At 35.6% G+C, this 20,248-nt stretch overlaps 1 protein-coding gene across 1 annotated transcript in view; it reads right to left on the reverse strand.

Annotated features, from left to right (window-relative positions):
- STPG2 (sperm tail PG-rich repeat containing 2) overlaps positions 1–20,248 on the reverse strand; it is a gene marked incomplete in the record, with an annotated part of 262,587 nt that overhangs the window by 5,508 nt on the left and 236,831 nt on the right.

The raw sequence follows: 20,248 nt of genomic DNA on the forward strand, positions 1-20,248 counted from the left end.
AAGAAAAAAAAACATTTGTCTTGTTTTTTTTTTTTGTAATTGACTAATTTAATTCCACAAACCCCTCATTTTCTTTACAGCACTGAACACATGAAGAAAAGAAAGTACAGTCATGAGAGGAAGTATCACTGGCACCTAGTTCAGAGGACACTCTTACTTCTCCCTCATTGCTTCAACCAGGTAGGTCAGCTGGAAACTAGGCAGGTTGGTAGTAAAATCTGAGGGGGTAGGGACTTTTTGCTAAAACAGCTACTGGATTCTGAGTTTAGGACAGGCCAGTAACTGAATCACTCCCTCTGTCCTCAAAGACAACACCCAAAGCTAAGCTTACATTTGAATCAGCAACAGCATGAATGTTAGTTTTACTGGCATTTTATTGGTTACAGTTCTGATTGTTAGCAGCAATGGCTGCATTTTGTTTCCTAGGTTTATACTTGAGTCAATTAAGTTTTTTCTGTCTTTTAATCTATAAATAGGTACCTTGATTTATATTGATATCAGTTTGTATTTGAGTATATACAGTACACTAAATATGTACATTTCAAATGTATTCTCATTAAATAATTCATTTGTTTTTTCTAAACTGATGAATCTTCGCTATTTGATATAGTCAAATATTTTGAATAGCTTTTTTGCCTTTCTGACTTTTAAGATGAACATTACAGCCTTTCCACCTCTTGCAAGTTTTGCCAATTATAAATATGCACAGGTATGCCAGCAAGTTGAGTTTAAAGCAGCAAGTCAAAGCAAACAACATGAAGTCACACCATTGTTTTCCCCCTCAACATGCAATTTCTTTTTAAGTATAGGTTAGTAACCTGTGCCACTGAAATGACCAACTATTTGTGGATCCCTTCTTTTTCTCAATGGTTTTATTGTGCCTTACAATAGTTACAATGTATCAGACAAATGCTTTTTTCTACATCCGTCTATCTTCATCTTTGTTACTTTTGTATAGCAGCACTGTATCTTGTAATACCTGCAGTGTCTATATTCTCATGTCCTTTAACACAATTCAAACTGATCAGTGCAAATGATTCACATCTTTCTGCATAAAGATCTGTTATCTGCCAACCACAGCTATTTTGTTTGACACTTCTGATTTTTTTTTTCCAAGAAATTGGCTTAGAAATGTTAAATTATGATCAGATTTGGGAATGGTTTTAAAAAGAGTTAGGAAAATCATAGATGGGACCTATTTTTTGATTATTAGATTTCATATTATGCAAATTAAGTACTCCCAGAGCAAATGCAACTGTAAATCACAAGCAAAGCATGCTGAAAGTGGAGTGGAACAAACTAAAAATAAAAATAGTAATCAAGCAGCTCCTGTATTGCAGAAGGGCCAGGACTTTCCTGTTGGAAATTTTTTAAGTACACTCACCTCTTATCGTTCTGTCATGGGATCTTTACCCAATCTTTTTCTTGGTTCAGGATTTTTGGCCATCTTGATTTGGTCAGGCCGGAATATTGTACCTCCTATGCATGCAGCTCGGTGGCTCAGGGGTTAGCACTCCGGCCTTTGCAATGCTAGGTTCGAGTCCCAGCTAGGACACTATCTGCATGGAGTTTGCAGGTTTTCCCCGTGTCTGCGTGGGTTTTCTCCCACATCCCAAAAACATGCAGTTAGGTTTTTTGGCTTCCCCCTAAAATTGACCTTAGACTACATAATGACATATGACTATAGTAGGGACATTAGATTGTGAACTCCTTTGAGGGACAGTTAGTGACATGACTATGGACTTTGTACAGCGCTGCGTAATATGATGGTGCTATATAAATACTGTGTAATAATGCATGCATGTGTTTATGTCCTTCTGGCAGCCAGGTATGCCAGGATTGTACATTAAGCTGCACAGCTCAGTGTACATTACAAAAAAGATTTCAAACAAGCAGGTAAGTTTTTTTTATTGCATAAGGGACAATATTACTATTTTTCTGCTTCAAAAGGGAACCACTCCGGGTATAATAATATAAAGGTAGCTGTCATTGCTGATTTCATCAAGATATAAGCTCCAGGCTTGTCATACGTTTCCCTTCATAATGAGTCACTGACCTAAAACAAGCATGTACACGTCACTTCATGTAAACTTACTTATTATGTAATAATATAGCAAGGATGGGGGATGACATTCCCAGCGCTTTTATCTTTAAAACCAAACAGCAGCAATGGCAGCCATCTAATGTATAGATTCCCTTTAAATAATCATTTCTAAAAGCCAAACATACCCTGCAGACACAACTTGCAAAGGAACTAAACACCACACCATGCAGACTGATGTTTTCATCTGAATACATATGAGGAGAATTTGCTATTAGACACAATGTTTTGAAAACCTCTGCTCTCAGCTGTGATTTGGCATTGATATTAATTTCCCTGCAGTCTCTGTATCAGTGTGAGCTGTCACAGATAAGATAATCACATATGTAAGAGATGGTAACAGTAATGATTCACCTTTAACATGAAGGTTGTGATCTCCATTCCCTGGGCTAGATAAAAGAGTGTTTATATTAAAGAGTATAAAAAACAACTTGACAACTGGCACATCTATTAGATTGCTTATGCAAGCAAAGGCTTGAAAGATTTTGTACTACAATAAGTGCAGCTGTGACTAAACTATGTCTTCCAGGATATAAGGGAATAAACATTACCACCAAACAATGGAATAACACATCAGACAAACAAGAACTTAGGAACCTTGCATTCACTAATTGGAAAGTAGGATTCCAGTAATAAAAAGTGACTAGAGACGGAGGAAAGGTTCCTTGGCACTTGATGTGCAGATAATGATACTGGAATTTTTAAGGTAATGAGATGCAGGAAATCCACACTACCTTGCATTATAATTAAGTCTTAGGTCTTGTGGCTATTAACTCTAAACTGTGTATATTGTCAGTACTTCACAGTAATATATTACTTTTACTAGCAAATTAAAAGCACACATAACAGATAATTATCACAAGATCTTGAATCCTTTGCAGAGCCAATATATGCTTTCATATATTGCAAAGCCTCTGAACATAGTAGGTACAAAAAAGGGGCACAGTGAAGTGAAAAAAATTACTTTTTTTTGTAAATAAAGGCTTATGTATAGTCAGGAAAGGCATTTTTAAAGCTCCTGACAAACTTTTTGAGATAATTGCAAAGCTCCAAAACATGGTATTGTTTAAAGCCAGCAGGGGTTACATTTTCAGAACATATTTAACTTGTTTTTTTCAAAGAAACATGCTTGTTTACATTTTTCCCTCCTGCTCACAAGCAATGCTAATAGTCACATTTTTTTTAGCTGATCATTGATGCAGGGTCATTTTTTACTTCCATCTACAGAAGTAATTTACCGCAACTGACTACTGATGCAGGGCCATTAAACTGGGCCATTGTATAGGATGTTTAAGAATCCAACTGCTTGAGAAAAAATACATATTTAGAAATATTTTCTAGAAAGGGTCCAGAACTTTTCCACAATTTTAAGGAAGTTTAATAAAGTGTACCTGGTGGCATTATTTGTTGCAGGCAGCTGGATGGCAGCTAAGCAGGAAAGATAACATTAAGAGAAAGTATTTTACTTTTTGTTAGTTTAGATTACCATGGGGCTATGTTCATTTATTTATTTTTGTCATTAACATGTTTACATTAAAATGTGCTTAAATCAACAGGGAATAAACAAACTTCACTGCTCTTCTGTGAACTTTCATGACAAGCTATTTTACCATCAAAGGATATTTTCTTTCATCTGCTTGCTTCTGAAGCCTTTCTATAGGGTTGACAACTTAGAACTAAAAGTCTCACTCAGATGGTGTTTCTCATAAATATGTAAATGAAGAGTGGATCACTTTACCTTGTATTACATATGTATTTACAGAATGTTACTAATAAACTTTAATAAGTTCCAAACTTTTAAATAGAAATGATCAGTTAACTAAAGTTCTATCAAATACAGAACAAGAAATTTATAAAGTGTACAGGGACTGGGGTGCATTATTTGTAAAAGTGTCTTTTTGCACTGATGTCTTGAGTTGTAGGTTGTCTGTTTTGTTTTTATATACAAAAGTACCAGTTAGGGTCATAGTCTAAGTTTAGAATGTGTGTTTGATTGTATAAGTGTCATCCCACAATGAATATGGATAAGTTTGTCTAAGAAGAGTTCTTTAGTAACCATAAACACCGTTGGCATCTAGGAGTGTTTGCTAGCAGTTTTCACTGGCATTGGAAGAGTTTGCTGCACATGGTTGATACCAGTTGTGTTTTTGTGTTTGTTTTACACCTGTCACAATGGGCCTGATTTATTAAAGTTCTCCAAGGCTGGAGAAAGTAAACTTTCATCAGTGAAACTGGGTGATCCAGCAAACCTGCAATGGATTTCTTAAAATTAATTTGCTGTTTGTTAGCAATGGCTGATCCATTCCAGGTTTGCTCAATCATTCAACCTAACTGATGAAAGTGTATACTCTTCAGTCTTGGAGAACTTTAATAAATCATGCTCAATGTATCACAGGATATCTGCTCAACTGCTTTTGTTCTCATCCACTTTTAAAAGGGTTCAAAAGCATCCTTATTAACGTGTTTGGAAGCGGTTTAGCTGCACATGGTCCCGAGACACTGCATGAAGCATTTTTTAAAAACTGCACCACAACTACAATGCAGGCAAACACCTGTGGAAAAAGGATTTGAACCACTCCCAGTTGTTTAATAACTAGGGCATTGGAATGGTGGAGGACTGGTGAACTGCAGCAGTTCTAATGTACAAAAAAGCCTATTTAAACATTATTGTACAAACAAACCAGTTTTTGTATAATAATCCTACAAGATACAGTATGTGCTGGTTCTAAAGGTAAAAGAAGTAATTCATGGCAAAGGTATATTTTTTTCATTTATTGGCAAGACATTTTTAACCTCCCTAGAAGTAACCCCTAGTGTGACTCTGGATAGAAAAAAGTTGCTAAAAGTGGTAACCCAGAGTCACACTCGGGGTATGTTAACCTATGAGAAGGATAGTAAATAGAGCGCTTACCTGATCGCGCGGAGTCCTGCGCTGTCCAGCGCCACAATCTCCGTCTTCTTTCTTCTTCCTTCTTCCTGCTTCTGCATCCGTTGAGTCACTGGGGAGTTCCCGATGACCTCGGAGTGTGTGTACGTTGCCGGCGGGGTGGGGCGGGAAATTCGAAATCTATTTGTATTGCATTCAATACAAAATAACTGTATTGAATGCAATACATTGGATTTTTATGTGTAAAAGCAGTACATTGTTTTCAAGAACATTTATTTTACAGTATATATAATAGTATGAGTATAATATGTATTTTTTTTAAAAATTAAAAAAAATAAAAAAAATTTTTTTCAAATATATAGATTTTTTTATTTATTCAATTTATTGTTTTTACATGATTTTGTGTTTCAAACTTTATTATACTCATACTATTAAATTTACTGTAAAATACATTTTCATGAAAAACAATGTACCGCTTTTAAACATAAAACCGGAAAGAAGTGAACATCTAGGGAGGTTAATTAGTTCATACTATTTATGTATATAAAAAGTTTCCCCTATAATTACTGCTCTGTTACATCAAAGATTTTCAAAAAGAAATTGTATTTAGAGAGAACATTCTGATGTCTTTGTGATGGTTTTCAGTAATATGCTTTAACACCAATATGAAATCCTATAAATAGAATACAGGTTTTTCCTCCCTATATGAAAACCCTCATCCTACCAAGCTGCTTACACTCACTCAGTTTTATTAGCGGAAAATCAGAATTTCAGTCAATCAAAAAATATTTCAACTGATATACACAAACACTTCATATCAACTACATATCTTAAATATCGATGTGCTCCATCCACTTCCAATAGTGTATATTTTTGTTAAAGCAATCTTTTAATCTGCGATAAGCACTTAAGGGTTGAATAAAAATTCAATGTCCATACACCCTTGAGACCTTACTCACCAGCTTTGATGAACCTTTACTATATATAAAGTGAGTTAAAAAAGCACCTCTCTGGAGTTTATAAGTTTTTCTATAATAGACACATACAGAATACATAGAAAAAAACAATGTGTAATAGTGTAGGCTAAGGTAGGCCAAACTCACATTACATTATGTTCTTGTCCTATGCCATCAGTTAAAGAGATAATCTGCCCTTCCCCGTGTATTATCAACATATCCTTTTCAGGGTTTGTATGCTTTTTGTGAATGAGAGTTATTGATCAAGAAATGGAGGTTTCTAGAAGAAGAGTCATTGTGGTTGATTTACTAAGGAACGAGTTGATAAGTTTAAGAATTTGGGAACACCTTATTCTATTTAGAAGCAGAGAAGGCTCAAGTTCAACTGCACAGCTGTGGGCAGTTCTCATCTTCATAGAAGTACCTCTAGTGTGGTATTCAGCCACAGAAATGATGAGTAGAAGATATATCTACCTGTTACTGGTAAGTAGGAATTGTTGGAACCATTCATATATATTTAAATATAACTTTTCAAGTACTTGTATGTCCTTCAAGTCTGGGAAAAAAAACTTTACAAATATATTACAATAAGTACAGCCTGTATCTAGAAGAGGTTGTCATTGTGAAAGTTCTCACTGTAAGGCATTCCATTCAAAGAGCTCTAACATGAATACACTGACAAGTCAAGGAGATTATTTCAAATAAAATAATCCATCATATTAGGTTTTTAGTTAATAATTCTGTTAATAAGTGCTGATAGCTAAAGCTTTGGTTTAGGCAATAAAAGTAATGATAAACTCTATGCATGATCCTACGTGAGACACTTAATCAGTTTATAAATAATTAAGGTTATTAAGCTGCTATTAAAGTAATTACATACTTGAAAAGCTACTACATGTTACAGTAACAGCTGCATCCATCGTGCTGAAGTTTAATTGCACATTTCTTTTTTTACTTTCACACTTTTTCACATTTGGAATCATAATTTTCTTCAACATCCAACCAGACAAAAATGTTTATTAATTATGCTTGAGTTAAGCTTAAAAAACCTTTTGCTAATATTGTTCTGCATATACTCCACAGTGGAATAAATATAAAAGCATCTCAATAAATTCAGAGCCAGCTATTGTCAGTTGACTGCATCAGACTCAACTAAAGTGACCCTGTCTGCACAGAGTCATCTGTATACAAAGCATGCCTGCTACAATAGGAAAAATATACTTAACTATCCCCTACCATTTGGCTGCTCTCCCGCCGTTATAAGTTTGTAGGATGTGTAAAATAGCCTTTCCACGCTATGGTTTCTCTAGTCGGCAAACCAGCAGCAGGGACAACAACATGTGGTGGGAGAAACAGGAATTCGAATTTTTATCGACATAGGTGCATATATACTAAGACAAGAACCATCTGGAAAACTATGGAAGGCTACTTGGAAACACAGTTGTCATGAAGGCGCACAGGAATAAAATAGGAGTCAGAGGGGTACACTAGGTTCGCTAGATGATACATGGACTTTTGGAGTCACTGGGCAAACTGGAATCAATAGTTGACTTGACCACAGGGAGTCACTGGTGGTAGGGGCATTAGATTGTGAGCCCCTCCAAAAAACTCTGTACAGTGCAGAGGAAGATGTTAGTGTTATATAATTACATAGATAACATCAGAATCCTTTTGATAGTTCAGTGGTCAGCCAACAGCCAGTGAGGACACAATGGTATTTATACTACAGTCTATATTGGTAAAATGGTGGAAAAAGTGGTGTCTTTCACCTGGATGGACTGTTGAAATTTTGGGGCTGGATAGAGAACTTAAAAAAACCCTTTGGCAGTTAAAACAACTCCTATATTTGTAATTTATCTCCATATATATAGTTTGTCTGGGTCTCACCTTTATAGGTCAACAATGCTTTTAAACGATTTAGTTAAAAAAAAAGCAAAGTATCATATTAGTGTGTGAGCCAAAAGACTAAATTAATCTTCTGAATAATACATCTTTAGATCTAGTACATATTAAGGCTGCTCAAGTTAGACTTAGCCAATATAAAGGCATGTGAATTAGAGCGGACAATTTTAAAGGGACAAAGAGGAAACTGTTGTTCAGATACAATTATAATTGTGTAAAGGGCGCTGCAGTGGATCATTTTCTAGCAGTAGGTCCTAGTTCTACTTTAACTGAAAATGTCAACAATTTCTTTTTAGTTTAGTTTTGTATAGAACTAGTATAGAGTTGCAAAGTTGATTATGTCTCCAAAAGAAGCTTTTACAACAACTGCCAAATATAAAACATATATTTAGTTATTAGAATGGTATGATGTTAAAAATACAATGAAAGATTGGGAAATATTCTCTGCTGTTTCCATTTATATGTATTATTTCATTTCCAGTGACAGCTCGTCTATCCTAAATTCTTTTTCACTCAAAAATACTGTTAGAAAGAAGTGCCTCTTCCCGAGTATGGGAAGTAATTATGGTTCCATTACAGGGGACACGGCTAATTCTGTTGGACAATAAATGGGGGTTTGAAAAAGAGAATTGCTATGTACCTGCTGAAAGGAGCACTTGTTGTTCACAGAAACCAATTACTGGAGAAGAAATTACAACTTTAAGAAAGACTCTGCATTTTTATTAAACTGTGGGAATATTGGCATGTTTTTTTCTGACATGTCAATAGAAAACTGAATGACTCAGACACAGTAAACCAAAGATAAAAGGAAGCAAGACAAAATAAAAAAAAAGACATTTGGTAAATCTATGAAGTTTGGGGCATTTTTTTAAATTCCAATCATAGTCTTCTTGATCTTTAAATACTACATAGTAAAAGAAAACAGGGAGAATAAATTGTTTGTGCTTTTATTGAAAATAGTGCACATGTTGAAAAATTATATAATATAAAAACAAATTTTATCAGACCGTAGCAAAAAATGTATGTTTTAGTGTTGAAAAGAATCAGTTTATCTTTCACACTGCCTGGATCTCTCATAACTTCTTGAGGGACTAAGATCTTGGACAGCTGTCCCCCAAACATTTGTCTACTTTGAATATTTTACCCTTACTCTTTGCTGTGTTGACAACTTTTTTGAACTGGTCCCCACTTTTTTTTCAGGAGGGAAAAATAGGTAAGATAGCAAAAAACTATAGGAGGGTCTAATCCTTCCTCAATCTATTCAAACTTTTAAAAAATGTCTTTCCATAAACTTGCGCACTTGTCAATGCAGCAATAGTCATTACCAGTTCTGTGGATTTGGGGAGGTCCAGCTATGGAGTCAAGTATGCTTATCCCTTTCTGTTTTATTATGAAGTGACAGTGATTGTAACAAAAATTATTTAGTCCCCTCCATAAAATTCTAGTACAATGGTACAATGATTTTTTTAAAGCTCTCTAAGGCTGGAGAGCAAACACTTTATTCAGTGAAGCTGGGTGATCCGGCAAATCTGGAATGTATTTCTTCAAAGTGATTTGCTTTTTGCCTGGACCAGATCCATTTCAGGTTTGCTGGATCACCCAGCTTCACTGGTGAAAGTGTATCCTCTCTAGCCTTGGAGAGCTTTAATAAAACAGACCCAATGTTTCCAATATACTCATAAATACCAAAATAGAGAAAGTCAAGGACTTTTAGGGAACCCAATATGTAGGCATAATTTTACAAACAGCATAGCGAGCATTGAGAGTTATATTGAGCTGTGAGCTGTGGATATAGTAATTATAGTAGGGTTGCCCTGAAGACCTGAAAGGTATTTTAAGGAGGTCCCCCCTGTTAGAAAGGTTGAGAAACACTGTGTTATACAAATGATTGAAAAAAATACCCCATAGCAGGATGAGTAGGTATTCAGAAAACTTAAATCCAGCAAGCCTTATTTTGATGTTTGGTCAATTATGTAGTATAATGTATTAAGTAAATAGAGATATACAGAAGTCTTTGCAGTTGTCTTCATGGTGCCATTGTGTCCTCAAAATTTGCAAACAGTGAGTAAATCTCAAAGTTTGTACTTGGGTCCAACCCCCCTCTCCCACCTCCTGTGGATTTTTATTAGTAAATAAGTGTAATGGATGGGCTCAATGACTAATAAAGGTGACAGGTAGCAAGGCAAAATGAGATGATAATAATAGCTGTAGTTTGGTAATTTCCAAAATGTGGGTTGCAGGCCAACATATATTCAATTTGCTCAGATATATTTAGAATCAAATGCAGGCATCTTTTAGGTAGAGCATATGGCAATGACATCATGGAATGTGAAATAGACCATAAAACCAAAATTTGATCATCATTGTAGGGCAGTCAGGGAAATAAAAGCTGATTACTGATGGAATGTTGTGGCCTAAATTACTTTGTATGTTGCAATTTTATTTTCCTTGTAAACCTAGTGGAGTGCATTAAATACGCTGTTTGACAAACACAATGTCATTGCCTTACTGCACAATACTATAATGCCATTTACATGAGCAACAATTGTTTCCTGCAAAATGTAAGGTAACCAGAATTACCGGAGCAGAATTTGAGGAAGAAAAACACATGCTGTGAGGTGATCTTTGTCTACACAATGCATATATAGAATGGTAGGATTTTTATAAAGGAGTTGACCTATATTTCACTGCTGGAAAACTGCACAGATAGATGACCTCCATGTAAAGTTGACCCATGCTATTCAGTAAACATTTTACCACCAATATTTGTGTTATTTTACCAGGTAATAGGAAGCCTTTACATGCTATTTTATATAATTGGAACTGTGGGTGGCACAAGTCTATTCATTTCACTGAATACCTGTAAGGCAGTGTTCCTTTTGCCGTGAAAAGGGTAAGCTGCATATATTTCTGAATGCTAATCTTCATTCAAATATCCTGGTAGTGAAAAGGTCACAATGAATGATTAATGTATTATGTTGTAACTATATACCACAAGAAAAGCTTTTTGAGCTGCTTGTCATCTGCTTGCAGAATGACCACACCACAAAATAACTATATTTCTCTTGTAAACAGAAAAAAACTCTTATATGCTTTATCAGTCTACTGACCAATAAAAGGTTGTAATTTTAAATTACCTTTGCTTTCCAAATTAAATGTATTTTTAACTAAACATGCTGCTCAGTAAAAGAAAAAATGTTAACACAAAGCAACATTACGTTTTTAAAGAGTCAAAATTAATTTTGAAATAATAGGAGCGTCTCAGTTGTTAAACTTTTCTACCAGAACATGACATTTATAATTAATTTGCATTTCTAAACTTTCTGACACTGGGCAATATGTTTTTTTCTCCATAATATATTGATAGTTATGAAAATGTATTTTTCCCTGTATGGACTTAAAGAACGTTTTAACAAATGCAGCAAAGAAGTTCCAAAACATTCCTGAGCTTGTGTAGGAGCAATCGCCGTAATGGCAACCAGGCATTTGCTCCCATTAGATCCCTTCATCACCTTGGGATGGTAGCCAGGACTGGTGGTGGGATATGGACCTAAGGGTACCAACAATAGTGTCCTGGTTATTTTAAATGTATTTTAGAATAAACAATGCTTTTCCTCTTTCCACACTTTCATTGCAGGTATACATGGGTCAGTTGATTTCATTTAGTCACTTCTATGGAGGCATAAACAACTTTTTTAATGACTAGTTAGGGTATCAAAAGTTTAAACATGGTTGTATATAGCTTCTTATATCCTTTAACCCAAGGAGGTATTATATCATTGTATTGGCACCACCCTTTCTGTAAATGCATGCTTTGTTTATCCCAGCAATACATTTGTGCTTGCTCCAACTTGGACACTGAAGTGTGCTTTTTTCATACGATGCCAATATGCACAATTTTGTGTCCTTTCTGTAAACATAAAGTAGCATAGAAAGACTATTGGGCTCTATTTTTTATAGCAAGTTTTCTATACATGTAATGGAAATATTAGGGTAAAAGTGGGGTGCTTGCAGTGTATATGACAAGTGGATAACCTGAACTAGGGTCTAAATAGCACAGACATGTGGACTTAACTAAGCAATGTACTATATGGCAACATTCTGGGAGTATTTTAATTAACAAACTTTCTTTTTAATCCGGCTTAATTTTTTTGGGAGCAAGTAAATCAATGCTTCTTATGAATAAAAACAAATTCTTGACAATATGGCATCAGTACAAGCACATCCATACTGTGGCTTATGTTAGGATCAAACCCTCAATATGAATATTATTCATGGGAAAACAGTCTATATAATAGAACTCCGGTAATGCAAACGTCCAATTAGATTAATAGAACTCACACTCCTAAGTATTGTTGTGCTGTCTAAAGTCATACTGTCAAGTTTAATTTTTAGACCCACTCTGTCTCAAATTGCTTTTTTTAAAATTGAAAAGACTTCATACATTTATGGTTACCAAAAGGACAATTGTTGCTTTTACAAATTGCAGAACAGCTTGGTAGCATCACACAATGGAATACATCAATTAAAAATACATGTTATTTGTTTGGAAGCTGTGACGCTCTTATAACTTTAGTTAAGCAGTAAATTGATTTTATTTAGCTGCATTAATTAAACAGATTACTTTGAGAATAATGTACACTTTATTTCAAAACGCATTATAAAGCATAATGTAATTCAAGTGCTATTATATGTATTTACTTATCAATCAGATTTGTGGAAATTAAATTTAAAGAATATCTAAATATTTACCTGGATGACAAAGGAAAGCTTTACCTGGATGACAAATAAACTATGATTTTGTTCCAATAAATAAAACATTCAATTTAACAACTAGTTTAATGAGAACAAAATCATTTGCTGTTTCTATATACACAATTGGTAAGTATTTTAATAAAGTAGAACAATACTCAAACTATGCAAACAGACAACACATGGAAGACTGTGCTTTCTGCTTTTTGTAAATAGTGACTGATCCTGAAAGTAGAGCCCATGTGTCTGATTTATTCAAACTCTAAGGCTGGAGAGAATACACTTTAACCAGTGAAGCTGGATGAGCTAGCAAACCTGGAATGGATCTGGTCCGGGATTCAAAACATTTGCTAGCACCCAGCTTTAAAGATGAAAGTGTATCCTCTCCAGTCTTGCTTTATTAACCTTTAATAAATCAGACTCAATGGATAGGCACTTTGGGCCTAGATTTATTAAAGCTCTCCAAGAATGCAGAAGATGGGTCATCATGAGAGGTGGGTAATTCAGAAAACCTGGAATGGATTTCCTAAAATACTTATACTGATAAATATGGCAAATGTGCTCAATCCTGGAATCAGCCAGGTTCATCTGTTTAGATGTTGGCATAGTTGGGGCCTAGGGTAATAAGCCAGTTCTCCTATTGCAGTCTTACATTTACAAGTATCATTTTAGAAGAAGGCAACAAAAAGTGATAGGTAAACCATACAAGCTACAAATATGGATTTTTTTTTTTTGGAAACCATCCATGAAAAAAAACCCAGATTTGTAACAGCTTGAAACTGACTTGGAAGTGATTGACCCCATGATTGTTTTTTCCATATTCAGACTTTGCCAAGACAATGCACTACATGACAAACACGACAGCACTGTTTCTTTGATGTAAACAGGTGTAATTTTAACCTTGAGAATTGTCATTAAACTTGAAAACAAGATGGCTTCAGAAGTGGCCTGACCGTAAAGGCAAAATGGCTTAGAGTTTTGTAGACTTTGTTCTGTGGCTTTTTTTTTGTGGGAGTTTGTGCTCACCTCTTCTCACTTCTTACAGTTCACTTTTGGCCAGTTTTAGAAAAAAATTATTTAAACAGTGAAGTATGGAAGGGGATGAATGAAGCTACACAGAGAACAGAAGCCCATAAATGTTTCATAACAGTGTGTGTGAGGGTGTTTTGCAATACCCAGTGTTAGCTGGTATTAAAAGCTGGTGGTGATGTTATTATCCTCTATGTGACAACGTTTAGAACTAGCAATTGGCAGGTAGACCCAAACACTATCACATACTTCCCATACTGGGAAGCACCTGCTATTTTACTGCTTGCATTAAAGAACCACTGACCAAGTGAATTTTAGTAAAATGGGGCAAATGTGCATTTTTTTTTTGGAAAGTTGCCAGCATTTCTTTAACTAAAAAGTAAGTGCATTATGTCAATTTTGTTTCCAGAGCTCCTACAATTGTGTATAGACTACAGGAGACGTAAACACTTTAAGTAAACTGGTAGTAAATATGCTAAAAATAACATTGTAAAGTTTAAGAATATGTGCCAAATTCAAAAGCATTCTGCTGTGTCTGTATTTTTTTTTTTTTTTTTTTTGCTGAAATGTGTTATCAGGTAATATTTGGTGCTGTCTGGATTAAAAGTAGTCACATTTGAACTCAGCAGGATACATTTTCAAAGCTTGTAGGGCACGCTGACACAAATCCTCTTACTTTTTTAACTGGATTTTTTTTTTGCCATGGCCTGCTTTGAAAATGTACTTAGCTCAGCAACAGCATGCTTGAAAACTCAGGCGGTTATTTTTAAGGAGTTAAGATGCTGCATACCTTTGGATTTCTAACTTGAATTTTAGTAGCTTGATATTTGTTTGAAGCTTTTGTTTAAAATGCTTTTTGACTGTTTCAGTACATTTTCTAAAATAGAAGCTGAAAACAGGAACATAGAAAGTGATATGTAGGTGCACCACCTATAGGTAAGTATTACTTCTCATAGAAACCTCAGTTCTAATGCTGATAATGACCTCTTCTCTTCTTTCCAGAAAAACAGTCATCTTTGTTTGGGCACTACCCTGGAATCGCATCTGTTTCCTGGTGGTGCCTGTGCAGTTCCTAACTGTATCTACATATGTCTGACACAGATCAGTCCACTGCTGCAGTTTGTTAATTAGAACAAAGCTACATTGTTATAATCTGATCACTGGGGGAGAAATAATTAACAAAATGTTTCTTCCTGCCTGCAGAAAACTGATGCCATCATGTCAACCTAGATAAAGTTAAAGATAAAAGACCATTTTTTTTCCTAAGATTCGTAAAGCTATATAAAAAGTCTGCTTTAACTAGTAATTTCTCATTTATATAAGCAGCCTTTTAATTGCCACTTGGAACACATATAACCCTAATTTTGATAACATATTAATCTACAAATATAAAATATGTATATGCAATTCAAACCATACCATTCATCTGTTATCTTTTTAAAAGAAAACTTTTCTGGTTTACTGTTAACTAGGAGACCAGTAGCTAACACAGACATGACATTCAATCTCATCCGCACTCGATCAAATAAAAACCTTGCACAAATACCTAATTATGAACACTGAGCTTTATAAAAGATCCTTGATATAATTTACTCAGTCTGCGAGCAAATACACACACTTTAAATGCCAATTGGTAGAAAATCATATTAAATTGTACTAAACAGACAATGTTCTAAGATGTGTTCACCATCTGGTCAATCAACGATTCTAATTTAAACTATTTATGATTGCCAACTTCTAATGAGAGGGACAAATATAATACAGTTAACATCTGTTTCTACATTAGCCAAGTAAGGTTGGCCTGTGCTGTTCTATCCAATCAACATATTTGAATTCCACAGTTGTTGAGTAAAATTCATTTCAGATGACATCAAAAAGGGCAGCAAGGCCCTGGAACAGTTCAGATAAATTGAGTCCACCTGCACCAGGCAATCATCTAAATGATGGGATGACTGTCTGAATGCAAAGAAAAATGTCTGAACCAGGGAAAACGAGCTCTGTGAAAATTATCTGTACAATTACCAGGGAGGGAAGGATAAACTCACAGAAGAATAACACTGATAAGAATGTACTTGCAAATGTGCATTGAACAGGCAAAAAGATTGACTATAATTTCAATGGAAAAGGACGGATGAAAATTGGCACAAAGTTTTGAGCCAAGTCAAAATAACTGAAACTATCCAAATGCAGCATTTGATCTCTGCATTCTCAATCCAATAATAATAAAATACAGTTTGTCCAGTCTGGTGAAAGAAAAAAAAAACACAATAGTGAGCTTTATGGCGAGACTTGGAACCTTTTTATGTTTTTTTAAAACTGTGTCCCTGTTGGTTGGATTCACCCATTGTCAATAAGACAAAAGTAAAGTGAAATCTAAAATATATAGAATAGATGAATATATGAATGGAAGTGAAATTTTCCAAGGGAAAGCGGTTCCTTTGACAACTATATAGGGGTTTTAACTGAAAATTAGGAGATGTCTACTAATTTCCTATTGTGTCCCCAGTGTAGAGAAATATATCTGAAGGGCATACATAGCAGAAAATACCCATGCAAAGGTTTACCCAGTCTCTATTTCAAACAAAAAAATACAGTGTTGTCTATAAATACAGTTTGAAGCTAAAGTACAGATCTAAAACAAGCAATTAATTTGTAAAATCAATAAATGAATTTTGATTTTTTTTTTCTTGTTTTTACCCTGGCCTTTATATTAGAAGCAAAAGCCATATCATATCAGAAGCAAAGGCCAGTACAAGGACCTGGACAGGCTTTGCTGAAGTACCTGTGCTGATAAATTCCAAATGGTAGAACAAAGTTCAGCTCCCATAATGGAACTCATTGTCTCACGTTTTACTATGGAATGTAAGTGTCTCCTGGTCTTCACCAGAGCACCTCACAAGGGATGATGGGCTAGTGACCCTAATGGCCACCGGACTACTTCACTGCAGGGAGAACACCAGGTCACGGCTGCCAGGCTCTCCCCACCAGGGACGAGTGGGAGTGCTCTTGTGTAGGGACAGCGCAGATCAGGTACTAAGTTGGATGATAGCAGAAGGTATGGTCCAGGCAAACTGATGGTCAGTGCAGGTGGCAGACAAGCGTAATACAGGTAAAAGCAGAGGTCAGGGTAGGCATCAGACAATCCTAATCCAGGTACAAACATTAGTCAGGTCAGATAAACACAATCCAGATACCAGCACAAGTTAGGGCAGATGGCAGACAAGCATAATTCAGATTAGGAAACCAAAAGAGCACCATATAGCAGAGTGTGACTGAGAAAATCTCAGGTAACAAGGCTGATGATCCAGCAATCACAGCCTGGAATCAGGGAGGTAAGTGTAAAACTAGCAGCCAATAGCAAGGCAAAGTTGGAACCAGGAACGACTCTGCTCATTGGCTGCTGCACATTTCCTGAGATCTTAAAAAAGAATGCTAAAAAAGGAACATGTTTGCACAGCTAAAGGAAGGCTAAGGATGCTTCAGGCTGCTGGACAAATGATCTGCGGGTGGAGTGGTAACAGTGTAGATATGATTTAAGCATACTGTAGGTCACAAACCCATCTAGTATACTGTCCTCTAGCAAAGACAGATCCAGGATGCTGTCACCCCAACTAATTGTTCTGGATCATGCAGTGAATGATGATGTAGCTTCTGTGGGTCTATGTGTGGTCTACAGTAGTTAGATATAGCACCAAGCTGTGTTCTTTGTACACTAAGAACAGAGTTGGGCAGTCCATTGTGCGACATATGAGGTGTACAGAGTACACAAAAAACAGATTCACAAAAAGCTGGACAATATTTTTTTTTTGTGGGGCAAAAAAGACCTTGCATAGGTCTTGTACAAAAAAAACACAATTTCTAGTTTTAGGCTAATTTAGATCTATTTTAAAACAGCCAGTGTATTTACAAGGAACATTATCATGTATATCTAGCAGCAATTTCTATACGGCTTATAGTACTATATTGTTTTTTTCCTCTTTTTCTCTTTTACTACAATCATAAACTGAGTTTCTACTTTGTCCTCGGTGAATCATGGCATTCATGCCATGGACTTTAATAAAAATCAGAAAGAATGAGGGAATGGCTCCCTTCCTCCATAACACAAAATAAAGGAGCTGAAGTGAAACATTAAATATTCCAAACTAGGTCTGTAGTACATTTAGAACTTAACAGCATGTCTTCTGTCAAAAATGAAATCTCAGGTTTGCCTTTCATTTATAAACTTCCTGCAGCTGGTGAAATCTAAGCTGTGTTTCATAAAAAGCTCCAGCTTGAGAATCACAGCTATGCCATAGTTACAAGAGAAAGATATATGGCACACTCCAGGGGCTAGGAATAAAAACATACTTTTTTAAGAGGCAAAAAGAAATTCAGTATTTGAATTCCGTTACATGACCTTATGCACTTGAACATGTTTTCATCTGCAACATTTAATATAGGCATGCCTACAGAGGTCTAGCCTACATGCAGAGCACTGTGTCTGTCTAACCCTTTGTGACATGCTACCGTGGTGAACTAAAGTCAGCTCTTATTGTATTTAGGCTTTCATGAGATTCTTAAATGACTGTAGCCTTTCATTCAGTTCCTTATACTCGACAATAGCCAACAATACAAGAATTCAATGGTGACGCACAACTGATGGTTATAACAACTACGTAATGTTCCTTTCAGACTTATAGAATAAAAGTGCACTTTATGCTCCAACTCTATTTTATTATCTTACTTGAGTGGTCCTGCATGAAACCAGTACAAGCTGTTGTGTTTTTTATTTTCATCTTTGTTTTTTGTTTTTTTAATACCACTAGTATTGCTCAATTGCTAGAGTTACAGTCCATTATGGCAGCCAAAATGGGACCATAAGCAGTTAGTCATAAAATCTGTTAATGAAGTTTCTTAATAATACCCCTGATGAGCTATCATTTTATTTGTCACCATTACATTACAGTATATAACAATTTTCTGGGCTGCAAATACATTTTCACTGGAACACACTTAAAAAAATCACACATTAGGGAATACAGGCATTGCCAGGCAACAATATAGGCATTGTTCACACTATGGGTGTACTAAACAGAGCGTATTGCCTTGTGTGTTTGTGTGCAATACATTAGGGCAGCCTAATCATTTGAAAAGGCTGCATAATCATTTTTTAAAAAACGGGGCAGCAATACACTACCGTACATTGTACTGCACTGCAAGTAAGGTATGTTTGGAGTTCCATTAACAATGAATGGCATACCAGAGCTCTAAAGTATGAGTTGTGTGCTGCATGGCATTACCACAATGCCTTATTATGAATATTGGCATTTTTTAATTATTTAGGGTAAGTATCCACAGGTATTGTTTTTCTGTATTTGAGAAGCATTTAGAATTCCCTTCAAATCCAGTTCATCAAAATCCTATTTACTTGTACTAAGCAGCACACCTAGCAGGTGTTAGCTTTACATTTTGCTGTGTTTCTTTGAATGCAGCGTGCCCCATTCAGATACAGGCAAGGCAGTAAAATGCAGCAAAGGAAGTTATCAGCTCTCAGCTAACAAGATTTTTGGCAGGTCTTTGTTTGCACTCAAACAGATGTAAGAAAACTTTTTTACTGGTATATTCAACAGGTCAAAGTGAAAGAAATAAGAAAAAAGGGTTGTAAGGGTTGGATATACACCATAAAAATATTTTTTTTTGCCCAAGAATTTGTAATATTTCACCTTACCCTTACTCCTATGCCACCCAATTTGCCTAGAAACAAAAAAGAAAAAGCCTTGTGTAAGTTGCAGGCCAACTTGGGTAAGGCTTGCACAGGGCAAAGGACTTGCCCACCCCATGTGGCAGTGCTTTGACTTGAAAATTGGCTTCTTAGGCACTCAGGCTGAATAAAAGGAGGAGCGTTACATACTATTTGGATGTACTGCAGATTTCCCTATCCTCAAGTGGGCAAATGAAAAACCAAACATGTTGGTGGGTGGTCAGCTTCGGTTACTGTATACTTGGCGAATATGGCACATACTTCGAGAAACCATCAGCTTCACCGGCTAAACAACAGACTTTGGTGAAGACAGGGATACTATTTGGCCATTGGATGGCCACTGATGATGGGACTCCTGTGCGTGCACAGAAGTTACATTGTCCGCAAGGGCTAGCTCTGTGTGTGGCACTGCCAACAAGAGCTGCTAACATTGACAAAAGAGACATTGCAAGGCTTTTTTGTCAATTAGCACTACCTTCTGGTGACTTTTTGTTTTTTAAGTTTAAGTCTGCTTTAAGTATGCAAGGCTGTTGCCTATCCCTATATAAGAAATGCACAGGCTCATTTTAAACATGTTAAGAAGTTGACCTCTCTTATCAATAGGGTTATATCATGTATATGAATTTTCACAATGATTCTTCAATTAATATTCAAATATTATATTTTATTTTAAAAAGTTAGTTATGTTTCACACATTAAAGCTGAAAATCAATACTACATATTGACATTTGATTTTTTACACTTTGGTAACACTGAACAGGAGCACTAAAGCTAGATATGTTTACAATGAATTCCAGTAATGAAGTTGTATCATATCACTCTACTAGGTCAAGTGTTATTTTACAGCTTTATTTACAGCTTTTTATACATACGGATAATTC

This window comes from Pyxicephalus adspersus, chromosome 3, assembly GCF_032062135.1.
Source record: "Pyxicephalus adspersus chromosome 3, UCB_Pads_2.0, whole genome shotgun sequence".
NCBI classification, from domain to species: domain Eukaryota; kingdom Metazoa; phylum Chordata; class Amphibia; order Anura; family Pyxicephalidae; genus Pyxicephalus; species Pyxicephalus adspersus.